Raw genomic sequence first — 18,061 nt, 5'->3', positions numbered from 1 at the left:
AAATTTTCCCATACCTTCATGAAATGGGACTCAGCACATTAATATATAGTACAGCCTTAAAGTGCATTTCATTTTAAGATTTTTTTTGTCTTGAATCCTAAAAGAGTAGCAGGATAACATGATAAGGGATTCAGCATTTTCAAAGAAGAAAATAACAAGGCCCAGCATTTAGAAGATCTTCAACTATTTTCTTGCCAATATCTGACTATTCTATGCCATATTGGCCTTTGTCCATTTGTGCCTAGAAAATTCCTCACAGTGAGATTTTTTCTTATGCATGCACCACGGTTGCTAAACTTTGCTAAACACTGCTACAAAATGTCACAAAAAGTGGCAGATTGGTGCCAATATGCATTCATGATTGCTAATCTTACCCAGGCTCTCAACAGTGCCTGAGAATCCTATTAGCTTTCCATTACCCAACTTAATTCCCATTCCTGACAGATACTATTTCACATCTTCCTAACTCTTCTCAAATATTCAGTTCATCCATCTTCCCCCTCAGATCCACAAGATTACTTAAAACCACTGGGGGAAAACTTTTGGACTTCTCACTGCCCAAGTAACAACCAGCATACATCTTTTCCTTTGTCCTTTTGGGACAAGGAAGAGTTGACTTTCCATCTACATAATTGATCTACCATCTATCTGCAGTCTGAAATCCTTCCCCTCTGGATTCCTTAGAAATACTGTAAATTCTCCACCCTCCATTTGCTTGCATCTCCATTTTCTCCACTTCTGGAGGAATCTCATTAGAATTCCATCATGCATGGTTTTTCAGCATTAAAAAATAGAAAATAAAAAGTAAACAACCTTCAACATAAACTACCTCTGCAAGTACTATTTTTTTTCTCTCCTTTCCCCTTTACAGTCAAAATTCTTGAAGGCATTATCTACATTTTCTGTCCCAGTTCTTCAAGTCATTCAACATTATTATTTTTCCCGCAATATGCCAACAACCTTGCTTTCACACAGGTTATCCAAGCTTACATGTTGCGAAATGTAGACACTCTTTAGCTAGCTTGCTTAACTTCTTGGGAACATTTGATACCGTTGGCAACTTTTCTTCAGGACCCTCTATTTTCTTACCTCCTGGGGTACAACTCTCTTCTGGTGTGCCTCCTTCCACACCAGCTTCTCTTTTTTTCCTCTCAACACTCCTTTTATCTACTCTCACTTAAAATATTGATGACCTTCAAGGCTCAGTTCTAGTCTTTTTCTCCACCTCACTCTAGGACTTATTAAATGAATCCAAGAAACCTTTGGTAAGTTTGTCCACTCCCAAAGCTTCAAAATCTGTAATCTGATGACTCCCAAATCTCTTCCTTCAGTACAGACATCTTTCCTGGGATCCTTGCCTAGATATTTAGCTGGTTACTAAAACTGCACATGGATGTTTCATAGGCCCCTGAAGTCTAACCCACTCAAAGATGCACTCATGATCTCCTTATCTTTCTTCCACACTTCCACACTTAATTGTCCTCTTGTGTTCTCTATCTCAGAAATGTCACTACCATCTACCCAGGACACCTCTCACATCTAGTAAATTATCACGTAATTTAGTTTCTATTGTCAAATTGCTTTCTGGATATTTCTCTTTATTGCTACAGCCACCACCCAGATCCAAGCCAATACTATGTATTTTTTTTTTTTCTGATGGGTTGCCATCTCTTCCTAATTGGCCTTTTTTTCCCGTCAAAATCTCTCTCCTGTAATCTATTGTCTACAGTGCACCTATGAGAATATAGTTATGATATTCTCCCACTTAAAATCTTTTAAAGCTTTCCTACTGCCCTTATGATCAAGATCAAACCTCTAACCATTTAATAACTGACTCGACCATTCATGATCTGACCTCAGTACGTTCAGCAGCCTCATAACTTGACAGCATCCTCAAATTCTGTTGTCCAGATATACTGAACTCCCATCAGTTATTCAAAGCAGAACTTGCTCTTGTCCACATCTAAGGCTTCACACGTTTTTGTTTTCTCTCAAATTCACTTTAGCACCCCTCTTTTCTATTTGATCCTACCCATCCTTCAAGTCTTATGTTACATATCACTTCCTCAGAAAGCCCTTCTGAAATTTTTGGATTAGTTTCAGTAAATCCTACTGAAATATGACTTCAACATTTATGTACTTCCCTTATCATAACACCTATCATGCTTTATTATTATGCCTATTATATTAGTTTCCTATTTCTTCTGTAACAAATTACACCAATTTTTTTTTTGCTTAAAACAGCACAAATTTATTATACTTCTGGAGCTCAAAAGTCTAAAATAGGCTAGCAGTGCCATTTTCCTTCTGGAGGATATACAAGATAATCAATTTCTTTATCTTTTACAGCTTTTAGAGGCTACCTGTATTCTTTGGCTTGTGGCCCTTTCCTCTATCTTCAAAGTCAGCAGGGCATCTTTAACTTTCTGTCTTCTGACCTCCGCTTCTATTTTCACATTGCCTTCCCACATTGACTTCTCTGCCTCTCTCGTTCTCTTATAAGGATCTTGGTGATTACATTGGGCCCACCTAGGTAATCCAAGGTACTCTTCTGATCACGATATCTTTAACTTAATCACATCTGCAAAAGACTTTTTGACACAGAAGCTAACATATTGACAGGTTTCAGTAATTAGGATGTACATATCTTGTAGGAGGGTATTATACTGCCTTTCATACTTGTTTAAATGTTTGTTTTTCCTATTACAGAGCATAAAATCTTTTCTCTTCCCTTCTTTATTCTTAGTGCCTAGCACAGTGCCTTACCTCTGAGAGGTGTTCAATACATATTTATTATGAAGAAATACAGAGTCCTAGACTGATTTCTTTTTTAAAAAATTTATCCAAGGCTAGACACGGTACCTCATGCCAGTAATCCCAGCACTTTGGGAGGCTGAGGCGGGTGGATCTCCTGAGGTCAGGAGTTCATGACCAGCCTGGCCAACATGATGAAATCCTGTCTCTACTAAACAAAACAAAACAAAACAAAACAAAACAAAACAAACCAACCAACCAGAAATTAGCCGGGTATGGTGGTGCACACCTGTAATCCCAGCTACTTGGGAGGCTGAGGTAGGAGAATCGCTTAACCCAAGAGGCAGAGGTTGCAGTGAGCCGAGATCATGCCACTGCACTCCAGCCTGGGTGACAGAGCAAGACTCCACCTCAAAAAAAAAAAAAAAAAAAAAAAATCCAATAAACATTTACTGGTTTCTTTTTAAAAAAATTCATTCAATAAACATTTATTGAACATCATCTACCTGAAAGACATATTTTTGATGCTTAGATTATAGATGTGAATAAGAAATGTTCTTTGAATCCATAGTCTAATAATGAGGATACATATATAGAAAGATAAATACATTAAGGTCTTTTTGTTGTTTGAAATAAGTATGCACATTGAGAGTGAGGAACCAAAAGAGGAATGTCAGGACTTCTTAATTTTGAGGAGAGAAGGAAGAGTTTTTATGTAAGGCATTGCCTTCAAAGAGAAATAGGTCTTCTCCGGAGAAACAAAGTCAGATGAGAAATAGCATTCTATGCAGATGAAGGTAGGTGAAGACATAATTAGAGCGGCAAAGCCATTTGGTTGATTTACAGAACTGCAAGAAGTCAGAAATGGCTGCTGTTTGGGATAGATAGAAACTATATTATAGTAAGATTGGAAAGATAAAAAAGAGCCAGCTCTAAAGGGTCTGTACATCATACTATTAAGGTTTGAATTTAGTTCGTAAATAATGTGAGACCACTAATAATTTCAAGGATGTCAACTATGACTCTGTACATATTAAAATAACTTGCTAAGATAGCAACGTGTACATTTCATGGGGGGCCACATATTAACAAGGAGATAAGTTAAAAGTCAATAACCAATAGTCAATGTGTGATATTAAAGGATGTCTTCTTGATATTTGAAGGCTAAACTTGATTTCAATGTATATCAAAAGATACAGATGTAGATATAAAGACATAGATATAGTAACATATGTAATACTGAATGAGTACAAATTATAAAATGTACTCATAAAACAACCAACTATACTCACAAACCAGCCTTTTCCTCTTAAGTGTATCACCCTTTTAATTTTTTTCTCAGTGACTAGCTCTTATCCTGTCCCCAAATATAAATTTAGTCAGGTACAATTATCTGTCCCTATGTAGGTATTAAAAAAACCTGTGGTGACTTTAACTCACAAAACATAGTTTCAATCCACTGATTAAAATGTCTCAGCTCATGAATATATCAAGACTCTGGGTTTTTTTTTTTTTAAGTTGAATCACTTCTCCATCCACCTTACTGTGGTTTCTGATCCTTCCGATGTTGTAATAGTAGGAATAGAGGAGAGTTGGGAGAAACAAATATATATTGCTTAGCCGAATCTGTGGAGATGACATATTCCTATACTCTCTGGACTTGGTGGATGTCCAAAACTGACTCTCTTGTGTTTATTCCTGGAATTTTGGGAGAAACTCCTTCCACTCCATCCACAGAGAGCTCTCTTCTGCAGCCTCTAGGTTCCTAGCATTTGGCCTCTACTTTCTGTTAAGGTCATCTCACTCCCCCAGCTGACCTGTGTGCAAAGTTTAAGACCACCTAATTGCATATTCCTCTCCTGTGTGGCTCAAAAGTGGTCCCAAGGAAATGCTTATGAATCCATCATCCCTACAAAACCTAGAGATGCCACTGACATTCTCTAATCAGCCCTCTCCTCTGCTGCAACAGACCATGTTAGCCAGTTTCTTGCTTGTAGACTTCTTAGGCTTAGCTCAGATATTAGTTCACTACAACCTGTAATTTGAAAGGACACAGATTATGGTCCCTCACTGGTCTTCTTAAAAACACCTTGGAGTTTGTGTGTAAGTTTGGAGAAGGAGGGCATTCACAAAATACCTCCTCCCAAAAGAAATCTTCAAAACCCCTCCTTCCAAAAAACTCCAAAAAAAAAAAACAACCTACTTATAGTTGTAAGAGGTTTAAGACTACCTATAGTTATAAGAGTCATATAGCTGGACCAAAGCCACCACCTATTTTTGAAAACTTTCCTAACAACTCAGAACCTCACTTTGCAATATACGCTCTTAGCTGAGTTAAGTAAGTATTAAGTACTGTGTGCACAGTACTAAGTCTTATCTTACTTAATCATTTCAACTCAGTGAGAAAAAAAACTAAAGCCCAGAGAGGTTAAAGAATATGCTAAAGGTCACATTGTTGACAAATAGTGGACCTGATATTCAAAACCAGGGAGCCCAAATCAGAACTATGTCTCCTCATATCATAACCTTTATTGTATTATATTTGTTTAAATGCCCGTCATCCTTATCAGATTGCATTTTTTTTCTCTTCACAATTACCATAGTAATACTCTTCCATTTCTTAACACTGATGTGCTTCTTGTTTTTTTAAATGCAATGCAAGATGGTGTATTGCTTCACATGTTATATGGGGTTTGTGTGTGTGTGTGTGTGTGATTTTTCTATTTACTAATGATGACAAAATAAGCAGCACAGCCAACTTTGGAATAAAAATGATTCCAAAACATAAATATTATTGCTATAATATCATGTTAAAAAAATAAGGAGGGCTGGGCGTGGTGGCTCACACCTGTAATCTTAGTACTTTGGGAGACCGAGGTGGGTGGATCACCTGAGATCGGGAGTTCGAGACCAGCCTGATCAACATGGAGAAACTCTGTCCCTACTAAAAATACAAAAATTAGCCGGGCATGGTGGTGCGTGCCTGTAATCCCAGCTACTCGAGAGGCTGAGGCACAAGAATCGCTTGATCCAAGGAGGCAGAGGTTGTGGTGAGCCGAGATCGCGCCATTGCACTCCAGCCTAGGCAATGAGAGCAAAACTCTGTCTTAAATAAATAAATAAATAAGGAGAAAAGTTCATTGTTTTCATCCACAAAAAAGCAAAATTAATTTTTATCCTGAATTTTAAACTCATTTTACAGCCACTGCATGAAACATGCTATTTTATTTACTGGAGAGACATTGCACTGACAATGCCCACCGTCTGATCATCCTTAGAAAGCTCCCTCTCACATGCCAACGAAAACCTATCTTTCTGTGGAGTCCTTCTGTGGAGTAGATTTTTATCTTAAAATCAGATAACTGATTTTCTTTTCCCACCTTTGCTTTATTCTGAAGAAGGTTTGGCAAACTACCGCCCATGGGCTAAATCTGGTCCACTGCCTCTTTTCTAAATAAAGTTTTATTGGAACACAGCCATGCCTATTCACTTATGTTTTGTGTACGGTTCTTTTCTTGCTAAAATGGCAGAATTCACTAGTTGCCAAAGAGTTTGTATAGGCCACAAGGTCTATGGCCCTTTACAGTAAAAGGTTACTTACCCTTCTTCTAGACAGTTTAGATTGACATAAAATCCTCTACAAAATACCACTGCAACCATGTTGTCCACCTTCAATTTACTTTTCTAACATTTATTCATTTTTTTATCTTGCCTTTTTAACCTTGTTTCATTTTTATTGCCTTTTCCATATATTTTTAGCTATTTTATTTTATTTTAGTATATTGCATGCATTTTCAAAGCTACCCTAATTTCTTTTTGAAATACAATGGCATAAAACTGAAATTAAAATATCCCATGGTGTTATATACATTTTGCAGGTTGTCTCAAAATGTCTTTTGTTTAAAATACAGTTGAATATAAAGAAATCAAACAAGTAAGCAGCGAAACTTATAGTTTAAAAAACGATTTTTTTTGCACTGACTTGACTATTTATCTTGTTTTGAGACACCACCACATATTTGTTCACTAACTTTGTAAGCTTTAGAAGCACTAGCTAATGTTTTTAGTGAAAAAAAGCCAACAGACAAAAATAATAATAATTCTATTTTCAACTTCATGCTTTATTTTCTGAGAGGAAGAAAGCAGTTTATTTGTTACAGGGTACATTTGAGTAAGACCTTAAATCATTTATCTGTTAAAAGCATTAAGTACTGTCTTTTAGATTTTTTTTTTTTAAATTATTTATATATATTTTTTTGTAGTGAAGTAGAATGAAAATTAATGCTCTCCTGTCTCTGTATAATAAAAAATAATTTGGATATATACTTTTTTATTTCATGAAATTTCATTTACCTAGAAAATATGCTTCTGTCATAGAAATAACCACTGAGTGCTACAAAACGTATATATAAATTTTTATCAGTGGAAATCAATTTGCATAAATTTATATTAGCCTTCTAATTGAACCTTCTCATCTTATCTAATACACTGTTTGCTTAATAAATCTTATAGAGCCTCTTTTTGGCTTTAACTTTTCTCATAAAACACTTTTATGATATTTCTAAAGTTTTATTTCACTTTATATAATTCAAAAACCGCCACAGGTAATATATATAAAGGTCATACTACAAAAATGTCTTGACTCCTAACCAATTCTATGCCATACTAAAGTTCCTATACTCAGTGTTTCTGATTCAATGCTAAGAGGACTTTTACATTTTCAAAGACCTTTTGATAATGAATAGACGGTAAGTATTTGGAAAGAAAATATAAATCCCAGGATTATATTTGAAGCACTTTTCTTCAGTTTGCCATGCTAAAGTTAGGAGATTAAATGAGAAAATCCCATACTAAATTTTCCAATTAAAAAATGAGGTAGGCCCTGGTTATAAAGAAAGTCTCTTTACATAGACTTCATTATGTTGCTGGTCAAATCATACCCCTTACATATATGGTGATACACATAGGCAGCTTTGTTACTCCTTCTTTCTGTTTTTGCCAAAGTTAAAAGAGATTCTTCTGTATTTAGCTTTCTTGTTGGAAAACAAAGATTTACTACCATGTTTAATACCCCTGCGCTGATTTTGGAAATTTCAGGTTAGACACATTCTAAAAAGGCATCTGTAGTCTAAGGACTCAGAGCATAGGTGTGCCCAATCCAAAGAAAATTAAAACAACATCAATAGCAGCAACAACAAAGGCACTAACTTCCTCGTTAGCCTAATGATGTTTCATTACAAATACTCAGCCAACAGTTTTAGGAAAAGTCCTGTCCTGTCCTGGAACTGCAAGATTTGATGGCTCTGCCATAAAGGATTAGAAGGGGTTGATATTTGTCATTTTGCAAGCACCACAGATCTTTGGTGTTTTTTCATTTGTATTTATTTTATTGTAGGATTAAACTAGACTAAGCCCATGAAGTTTTCCTGAAAATTAAACTTTTTTCAACTTAAAAGGTGGTGATTTATCCAAACAATAAATATCCCAATCTGTGATTACAAAATTGGATCAAAAGATGCGAAAATAACACCAGAGGAGCAATTTTAGATCATTGTGTTTAGATTTCTCAGAAGAATCTAACACTAAGCTGAATTATTTTTTCTGAAACCCATACCTAAAATGTTCATTAGAGTTCTTGTTCAAAATCACTGTGATGGATAAGGTTCTTTGTCCTTCAAATTTTTACTTATGTTAGATTTCACTGTGGCATCACTGAATAGAAAAAAAAATAAAATAACAAAATAGATTGGGTGGTTTGATTTTAGGGAAAAAGTCCTTAAATGAATCTTTGGTTTTCCTGCTTTTGCTACCTCATTAATCCTAAATGGTGTCAGTCAGTTGAGTCTAATAGCTGCGAGTGTTACTACCTTGGTCAGTTCCAAATTATAGTATTGATTAATTGATTGTCTTCTTCCAGTTGTGAATTATATTAATGCCGGCCCAGGCAGTTTGGCTTGAGGCCAAAGGCTAATTTTCAATGGAAGGAAAGAAGCAGTTTCACTGTTTCTCTGCTGTGGTTAAGTGGATGCTCAGAAAACAGAAAGCTTTGAAAAGATGATTTGACAAAAAGAATGCACTAAATATAATTAATATGTGTTTATTGATCAATCCAACCTAGAGAAACAAGTAGGAAGAGAGTAAGTTGAGAATTCATCATTTCTCAGCCCCAGACTTCCAAAACAGTCTTAAAACAATTGACTGGAGAATGAGAGTAGGAGGGAAGCAAGATGGTCCAGAATGATAATGAGCCAGCCTCAGGATCTGTGGAATTAAGTCCAGATGCAAGTGTGGTGGCTGTGGTGCTTTCAAACGAAGTGAAACTTGATGTGGGTTACAGGCTCCTCTACATCATAGGCCCAGCTGTCCAGGAAAGCTTAAGAAACACCTGCCACATTGTGGTACCACCAGGGCAGCAGTACCATGTTCTCAGAAAAATATAAACATTACAAATTGAAAGTCAAAACAAGAGGGGCTGGTTTCTCGTTAACTCTCTGCTTTAAGGAAGAACATAAAAGGGTTGAGTGTGCTTATCATTCATTCTTGTGGAATGGGAAAAGCTAAATGGGGCATTGAGATGTTAATAACTTTCACAGATCTATAACTCTGAGTTTCTTTGTTGCCAGATCAATTCATTTTCCCTGTAAAATGTGAAGGGAAAACTGGTATGGGATGGAGTATTGCTGATTATAAGATTATACTATATATAAATATAATTAGATTATATTTATAATCATTATTGGCCTTTCTTTTCAATGTGGACAAAATTATGCTTGGTTTCACAGGGAAATAGAAAAAAGAGCTTTTCTTCTTCAAGTAAAGAGAAAGAGCATGAAAAAATGCGGGAACTGATTGAAGGGGTCTTAAATTTGAAAGCATTGACATCAAATATATAGACGATTGTCATAAATGGAAAGTTTGGAGGAAACAATCATGAATATGTGGAAAGCAGTCACAAGGTCAAATATATTGATAGGAATTAGAATTCTATGGGCGTATTTTCTATAAGAGAAGAGAGACTGCAGGTAGACATATTGATGAGGAAAAAACTACTCTTCTATAAGTGGCACTAGGTTTAATATTATTGATTATTTTACATATATATGAAAAATCCTTAGCAGAAGCAATTATGTAACAGCCTCTTGGCATGGATTCTATAATGAAAGTTCATAGAATAAATCTCCACAAAATATAAAGGTATATTAATTCTTCATTACTGTCTCAATGATCTGCAGCAAAAATAAGATTAAAATTTGGAAAGACATAATCATTATTTAACAAATATTATGATAAGCTAGGCTGTTTATGATAGATGATAAGGATATTATAGAGGGAGGGCCAAAAGAAGAATGTCTTTAGGGTAATCTGTTGTGTAGTTAGTAATTCAGGTAACTCACAGTATAAATGGTATTACAAAACCAGTGTACCAGTGATTTGAATAAATTACTGCATATCTTAGTACACTAAGTACTCTATAAGTGAGCTAGTTATAATCTTAGCTTCTTTTGGAAAAGATACAAATATAATTCATCCTAGTAAATTCCTCTGCACTCAGCACAGAGACCCTAACACAAAATGAGTGCTGCATGAATATTTGTCAAAAAAGGGAATGTATAAGAATATAGCCTTTGAATCAATTTCCTTTCAGTGGCAAAATGTACATTCCCTAAAGAAACATAATAATAAAGTCAACAATGAGATAGTAGAAAAGTAAAATGTTTGGGATCCAGGCATGTATAAATATAACTATTTTTATCTCTTCTCTACCTCCTCTCTTTACCTGAATAAATCTGATTAACCCTTTACTCACTTTCATTTTCTGGAGAAGTGATCCCTTGCCCGTTTGGACCTAGATTAAGCAGCATTATCTCGGGCTCTGTGTTTCCCATGTTTTGGAAATATTTGCACTCTCCTATAATTGTTTATTTAATTGGCTTATTCATGATAGATGTGCTATGTCTTCTCATTCTTCTGTATGTTCCCTAGGCGCTGGCAAAGGGTTTGGCATATAGATGGCACTTGGTTTTTCTAGTCTGTGTCATTCTTGACCCCTCTCCTCTATACCTCCCATCTGGTTGATTTGCACATCCAGGTAGCTCTAAGCAATGCCTATCTAGAATTTAACCATTTCTCTGACTCCCAAAGCCATCAACTTATCCAGTACTTGCCTGTATTATTCCAATAGCCTTTATCCTGCACCTGGCACTGTTTTTGCCCCATTTATTCAGTTCTAACTCAAGCCTAAATGATTCTCTTAAAATACAGATTCGATCGTGTCCAAAATATTCAGTGAAACATCATCTTCTGTTCAAAATATTCAATGAGAGATCATCTCACTCAGAATGAAAGCCAAAGTTCTTACCAGCAGCTAACATGGCCTTCGTTTATTTCTCAGTCATCTTTTCCTCCTGACTCTCCTCAGACTTTCACTCCAGACACGTGAGGCCTTCTGTTCCTCGCTTTAGGTAAGCTCCCTCCTTAGGGTCTTTGCACCTGCTCTTTCCTTATCTAGAATATTTTCCCCCTAATATCTACATGACTCACTCCTTACTTTCTTCAGAGTTTGACTCAAAAGTCACCTACTCAGTTCAAAATTTGAATATTCTCCTTACTCAATATTTTAATTTTATTTCCCTACTTTATCTTGTCCTAATAGTGCTGATTTCAAGTCTGGTATTCAGCAAGTAAAATGAACTTCCATTCTGTGTAGCTGGGTGTCTATTATGATGGGTTGGTATCCATTTCTACTGGTTGGGTCATGGGTCACTTAACACTGGGGATACATTCTGGTAAATATGTTGTTAGGTGATTACATCATTGTGCAAACATCATAGAGTGTCCTTACAAAAACTTACTAATTATAGCCTACCAGTGTAGCTATATGGTATAGCCTACTACACACCTAGGCTATATGGTATAGCTTATTACTCCTAGGCAACAAACCTGTACAGCATGCTGCTGTGTTGAATACTGTACACCACTGTAATACAATGGCATGTGTGTATCTAGACATATCTAAACATAGAAAAGGTACAGTAAAAATATGCTAGTATGCTCTTACAGGACCACCGCTGTATATGCAGTCCATGGTTGACCACGGACCATTGTTACACAAAGCATGACTCTATTTTAAATCTCACCTCTGCTCATCACTATCTAATATACCCGATACTTTGCCTGTTTCTCTCTACCATTGGCCTCCCCTACTCTAATGTGTTCTTGTTCAACACTGTATCCCAATATCTGCAGTGTCTGGCCCACTTTCGCTCCTACCGGCATGCTCTTATGTTAGCCTACGCACAATTTCACCTTAAAAAGAATTGCAAATGCCTCAGACAATGAGAGATTCCATAGACATGGAATCTTCTAGGCAATTAAACCTCCATGATAATGAGGGAGTTAAGTATCTTTAAAAAATACTATGCGAAGTATATTGCATGAAAAAATAGTTTGAACTATGAAACAGAAATATATTTGTTTATACCATACAGCCCCCCCAAATAAAACATTACCAACAGGAAAAAAAATCATTATATAGAATACTTATTTGCTTTCCTGTTGTCTCCATGTAACAGATCATGAACTCCTTGAGGGCAGGTATCATTTTTTGTATCTTGGTCTCTCCATCATCTAGAATAGTGACTGATTAATAAATATTCAATAAATAGATGAATGAAAAAAGGGACTTTGAGCATTTCCACAATTACCCATTTAAGAGATAAAAATCATCACAACTATGCTTTTATTTACTATGCTTACATACTTTTATTTTAATCAAGGTAAATAATTTATACATACTCCTATTGGCTCAAATATAACCTTATAAGTTATGTTATTCCAAATGTGTGCATTTATCTGCCTTAAGGGTTTTCAGGGGCATAATCCTTGTGATTGAGGTGAAGATATTAGATATACATAAATGCTATCTCAGCATTACTATGGTTTTAAACTGTGTAATATGTTCTCCTAAGTAAATTGTAAACAACTGTTTCCAACAAAGGATATTACATAAGAGATTTCATAATCTTATTTAATAACTATAGTGATTTCTAATATTTCAAAAAGTGATTGAAAAATGTAATTCTGCCTAGAAAAATTTAGGATCAGATTTAGAAGTAATTTTAAAAATTGTTATTATTTTTATAAATTTGGAACCATTTAATGTGCTAATGAGTTTCTTTTTTTTTAAGACCGTGAGATTTGCTTTGGACTGAATGTTTCTGTCTCACCCAACATTCATAATCTGAAGCCTGATCACCAGTGTGATGGAATTATGAAGTGCGGCCATTGAAAGGTGATTAGGTCATGGGATGAAGCCCTCAGGAATGGGATTAATATCATTATAAAAGAGTACCCAGAAAACTGATTTCCCCTTTCCACTATATGACATAGCCAGAAGACCCCATCTATGAACCAGGAAATGACCCCTCACCAGACACCAAATTTGCCAGCACTTTGGTCTTAGACTTTCAGCCTCCAGAACTATAAAAAATAAATTGCTGTTTATATGCCACCCAGTCTAAGGTATTTTCTTATACAGCCAAAGTGAACTAAGACAAGATTTTTGTAAAACATTGTCTTTAATGTTACCCTGTTCATCACAAGAACAATTAACCACTAAAATCTTTGTTAATAAATTATATAAGATCATACAGGGCATGTTTGTCAATCGTACAAAAGATAGTTTTAATAATTCTTGGCTGGGCACGGTGGCTCACGCTTGTAATCCCAGCACTTTGGGAGGCCAAGGCAGGTGGATCACGAGGTCAGGAGTTCGAGACCAGCCTGGCAAACACAGTAAAACCCCGTCTCTACTAAAAATACAAAAAAATTTGCTGAGCATGATAATGGGTGCCTGTAATCCCAGCTACTCGGGAGGCTGAGGCAGGAGAATCGCTTGAACCTGGGAGATGGAGGTTACAGTGAGCCGAGATTGCGCTGCTGCACTCCAGCTTGGGCAACAGAGTGAGACTCTGTCTCAAAAAAAAAAAAAAAAAAAAAAAAGACAGTTTTAACAATTCTTATAAGCTTAGGACTCAAAAATATACTATTTGTTTTGAGGAAGACTCTTCTTTGTGTGATCCTATTGTATTACTCCCTATTTCTACTGGCCCAAGTACCTCTCCCCATGGTCAGCACAGCTCATGCTAGGTACCTCCAGGCTCACATCATTGAGTATTTGGAAAATGAGTCATCGACTAGCAAAAACTCATATTATAAATGCGGAGCCATATGCAATGGGTATAACTTAATGCCCCAAATCTGTAGGCCTGAAAAAAGAAAGAAAGAAGCACAAAGTCTTTTCTATATCACTCTTGAACTCAACTTCTAGGTAATCTTCTATAGCTGAGTCTGCAACTCCTTCCCTCAGAATAACAAATGTGCAGCTACCAAGCACCAAAATTTAATAATTCAGCAATCTCACATTGCTACTCTGATATTTCATCCTTCATCTTTCCATAGCCTATAAGTAGAAAAATAGTTGAAGAGCATGAGGCAGATAAACTTAAGGGCTTGATATGTAAGTAGGTTGTCAGCTTGCTGGTCTAATTGTTCTGGTTCTACACTCTGCCACCAATAATTGAATGTGATTGAATTAATTCAGCTTATTTATTTGGTCATTTATTTCTAGAAAGAGGTATCTAACTTTTCATGAACATAATCATTGATGATTTGACCATTAAGGTCACTCTCAGGAGGAGTTAGGAGTCAGTCTCTATCTATATAGTTCTATGCAGGCTTAAAAACCATTCACTTTCTTCTAATCTTCTTTACTTAGGTGCTTTTCTTCCTTTTTGTCCATTTATTAGGTAATTTCCAACTTGATTACTAAACTAAGATGAGAGATATTTAAAAATAGACCCACGTTAATTGCTATGATTTCAATGTCTCCATTAAAACTCATGTTGAAACCTAATTGCTAATGTAATGGTGTTGGGAGTTGGGGCGTTAAAGAGGTGAGTAAGCCATGAGGCCTCTGCCCTCATGAATGAATTCATGCTGTTATAGTAGAAGTGGTTTAATTATCATGGGCACGGGTTCCTGATGAAAGAATAAGTTCTGTCCCCATTTACTCTTTCAGTCTCATGAAATCACTTCCACCTTCTTCCCTTCTGCCATGGGATGAGGCCCTTGCCAGATGCTGGCGCCACGATCTTAGATTTCCCAGTCTCCAGAACCATGAGTCAAATAAACTTCCATTCTTTATAAATTACTCATGCTGGGGTACTGTGTTATAGCAGCACAAAACAGATAAAGACATTAATGGAATTCAGTTCTAGATGGTTAGATGGTCAAAATATGTCCTATGAGTATCTATCTATCTATCTTAGTAGTTTTTTCTGTCTGTATATCCTAATGCCCACTTGTATTAATTCATTTTCATACTGCTATAAAGAACTGCCCAAGACTGGGTAATTTATAAAGAAAAGAGGTTTAATTGACTCACAGTTTAGCATGGTTGGGGAGGTCTCAGGAAACTTACAATCATGGTGGAAGGTGAAGGGGAAGCAAGATGCTTTCTTCCCAAGGCAGCAGGAAGGAGAAGTGCCTAGTGAAGGGAAAACAGCCCCTTATAAAACCATCAGATCTCATGAGAACTCACTCTGAAAAGAAAACAGCATGGGGGAAACTGGCCCCATGATTCAATTACCTCCACCTGGCCTCTCCCTTGACATGTGGGGATTATGGGGATTATGGGGATTGCAATTCCAGATGAGATTTGGGTGGGGATATAAAACCTAACCATATCACGACCCTAATTGTTTTTTAGCTTCTATTTTTAGAAGTGAACTGATAAGTACTGACTAAAACTAGTGTGAAAGATTTATACTTTACACTCATTAATATATTGCATAATTAGAAAATATATTATAGCATAACTATCTTAAAATTTGTTTTTTGTCATTATGAACTCAAATTAAACTTAATTTTAAAATGATTATGTCCAATGCTTGATTAATTCAAACAATCCAAACTGATGATCTTTTAAAAATAATTATGGTGAGCAAAAAAAATTACGGTAACCAAATTGTTAATGCTTAATCCTATCAATCTTGACTTGAAAATGATGGACGTAAACAAATCAATTTAAAAATCAGCTTAAGAGGCCCCTATTTATAGTAGTCCATATAAAAATGGCTTTGTACTTTAGTTGTTTTATAACGGCATCTTAAAACATATAAAAGACTGAATTAATTTTAAAAGCTAAAAGTATAGTGGCCAAATGAAGAGATGCACATGCCTATGATGGTATCCAGACACTATTTGATACATGGTATTTAATTATAGGCATCAATTTGAAACATGAAATATTTTATCGATGTGCTAGGAAAGAGAGATCAGATGATGAAATATCTGAAACCCATCTAATAGGAATGGTGAAGGAACTACAGATATTTTGCATAGGAAATAGAAGACTAAGGATAAAAAAGGCAGGTAGCTTTTGTATCAATATAAGGAAGACTTTTCTTGTAATTACAGCTACTCAATAATGAAAGTGAGGTTTATGTTTAGTTTAATCAGAGTGTGGCTGACTGTGTGTGTGTGTGTGTTTCAGGAAAGTAGCCTACAAAAAGATTGAACTGTGACCTCCCTTAGTCTTTCTGCCTTAATTGCCTTAGTTTTCCTGCCTGCCTGCCTTTTTCTTTCCTCCTCTCCTCCTCTCCGCTCCTTCTCTTTCTTCCTTTCTTTCTTTTCTTTTCTCTCTCTTTTTCCTCACTTCCTCCTTCCTTCTTTCCTTTTTTCTTTCCTTCTTTCTATCAAAGGGTGATGTGGTTTTAAACACAGAATAAAAATGATTTGAATCACAGATATACTACCAAATATCTTTTATTATCTTGGGCAGGGCATTTGCCTTCTCTGGGTTTAAATTTGTCATGTACAAATCATGGCCTGGGGTCTTTACAGCCTATTTTAGTTCTAATATTCTCTGACCATATAAGTGTAGACATATTGACAAACTCTAAGCCTACTTATGAAGAGTCATTACAACTATAGGCTTTTAGAGCTGAAAAGCATTTAGTCAACCTCCATACAAGTCATTACATTTTACATATTGTTGTTTCTACATTGAATTGCTAGTAAATCATTTCAATAAGTCCTTCTTTAAATGCTGTATATATAGTATAAAGGTTTTTTACTACCCTTGAATGAACAAATGTGACTCTCTCAAGCAGAAATGCTCTGGGAACATCCTGCTGAGCTTTCTTCTTCTGGCCATACAGTCTACATACACAATTAACCTTCCCTTAATTAGATTAACTTGTTCTTTACCTGGGACTGTCAAATTAATACTGTAATCAAAGATCTCTTTTAGATACCTGAATATGTTCCTGCTACGTGTAATGCTAATTACTTCTTTACTAAAAGTAACTAAAAACAGGCTCACTTAATGGTATGCCTTAGTTAGAAGATCTGGTTTATGTCTCCAAACTAGTGCTACTCAGAACTTCACAAACAATTCTTAAAATCATCTAAAGAAATCTTACTATTTCTGATTTTCTTAATTGTTGAAACTCAAAGATTTAATAAAATTCCAGACTAGTCCTACTTACATGAAAACATTTATAAGCATTGGCACTCGTTCTTATATTAAAACATGATACTGCATAGCATTTAATCAAATGTTATTTATAACAAATTAAATTGCCCTTTCCAAAACAAGCAAAGCATTTGGCTATAGAACCCACAGTATTGTTATGTTCACCCCACATATTTCCAAATGCAGACATTTTAACAGTTTCTGACTATCATTAGCTTGATCCAATTATGAAAAGTGACACTGATGATTACATGACAAAGACAGCTCACTTAACCAAATTGACTAAACTTGGTCAATGTCCCCAAGGCAAAATGCTATGAACCACTAGCTGAAGACTAGGATATTCAGCATCAACAGTATTTTAAATACCCTCTAACATTCTCAATCAGCCATTGATTAAGCGTCTATGGTTTCAATGTATAGACATTGTGGGAAATGCGAAGATGAGCAAAAAGACATACACCCTCCTTTTAAAAAGTTTACAGTCATAGACACTTAAGGAGGAACTGGCAGGATAATGGAAACCTGATTCTTTTGCCATCTAGTTAGATGGTTTTGATTCTGTCAATCAGGAACCACCTAGAAATAAAGTAATGAATGAGGTCTCTGAAGTTTCACCTGGGTTTGAATTCTTGTGTGATGTGGCAAGATATTTCATTTCTCTAGTTCTCAGGTCCCTCATCCTAACATGGAGATAAAGTACAGACCTCAGGTTTTCTGTGAGGAGTAAATGTCATATATGTACAATATGTTTTGCACATAATATAC

General features: G+C 35.7%; 1 protein-coding gene across 37 annotated transcripts in view; it reads right to left on the bottom strand.

Moving 5' to 3' along the window:
- The window catches only part of PTPRD (protein tyrosine phosphatase receptor type D), a 2,309,829-nt gene that overhangs the window by 854,776 nt on the left and 1,436,992 nt on the right, over window positions 1–18,061 (bottom strand). For 2 of the 37 annotated variants that reach the window (XM_054658675.2, XM_063787984.1), the window contains one exon: window positions 15,236–15,301. The exons of the other annotated variants lie outside the window; for them this stretch is intronic. The gene's annotated coding sequence lies outside the window, so the exon portion shown is untranslated. The remainder of the gene's footprint in view (window positions 1–15,235; window positions 15,302–18,061) is intronic. 37 annotated transcript variants of the gene reach the window in all.

This window comes from Pan troglodytes, chromosome 11 (assembly GCF_028858775.2).
Source record: "Pan troglodytes isolate AG18354 chromosome 11, NHGRI_mPanTro3-v2.0_pri, whole genome shotgun sequence".
NCBI lineage: Eukaryota > Metazoa > Chordata > Mammalia > Primates > Hominidae > Pan > Pan troglodytes.
Note: the sequence above shows the minus strand (reverse complement) of the source record. Positions and strands in the feature narration are given on the sequence as shown.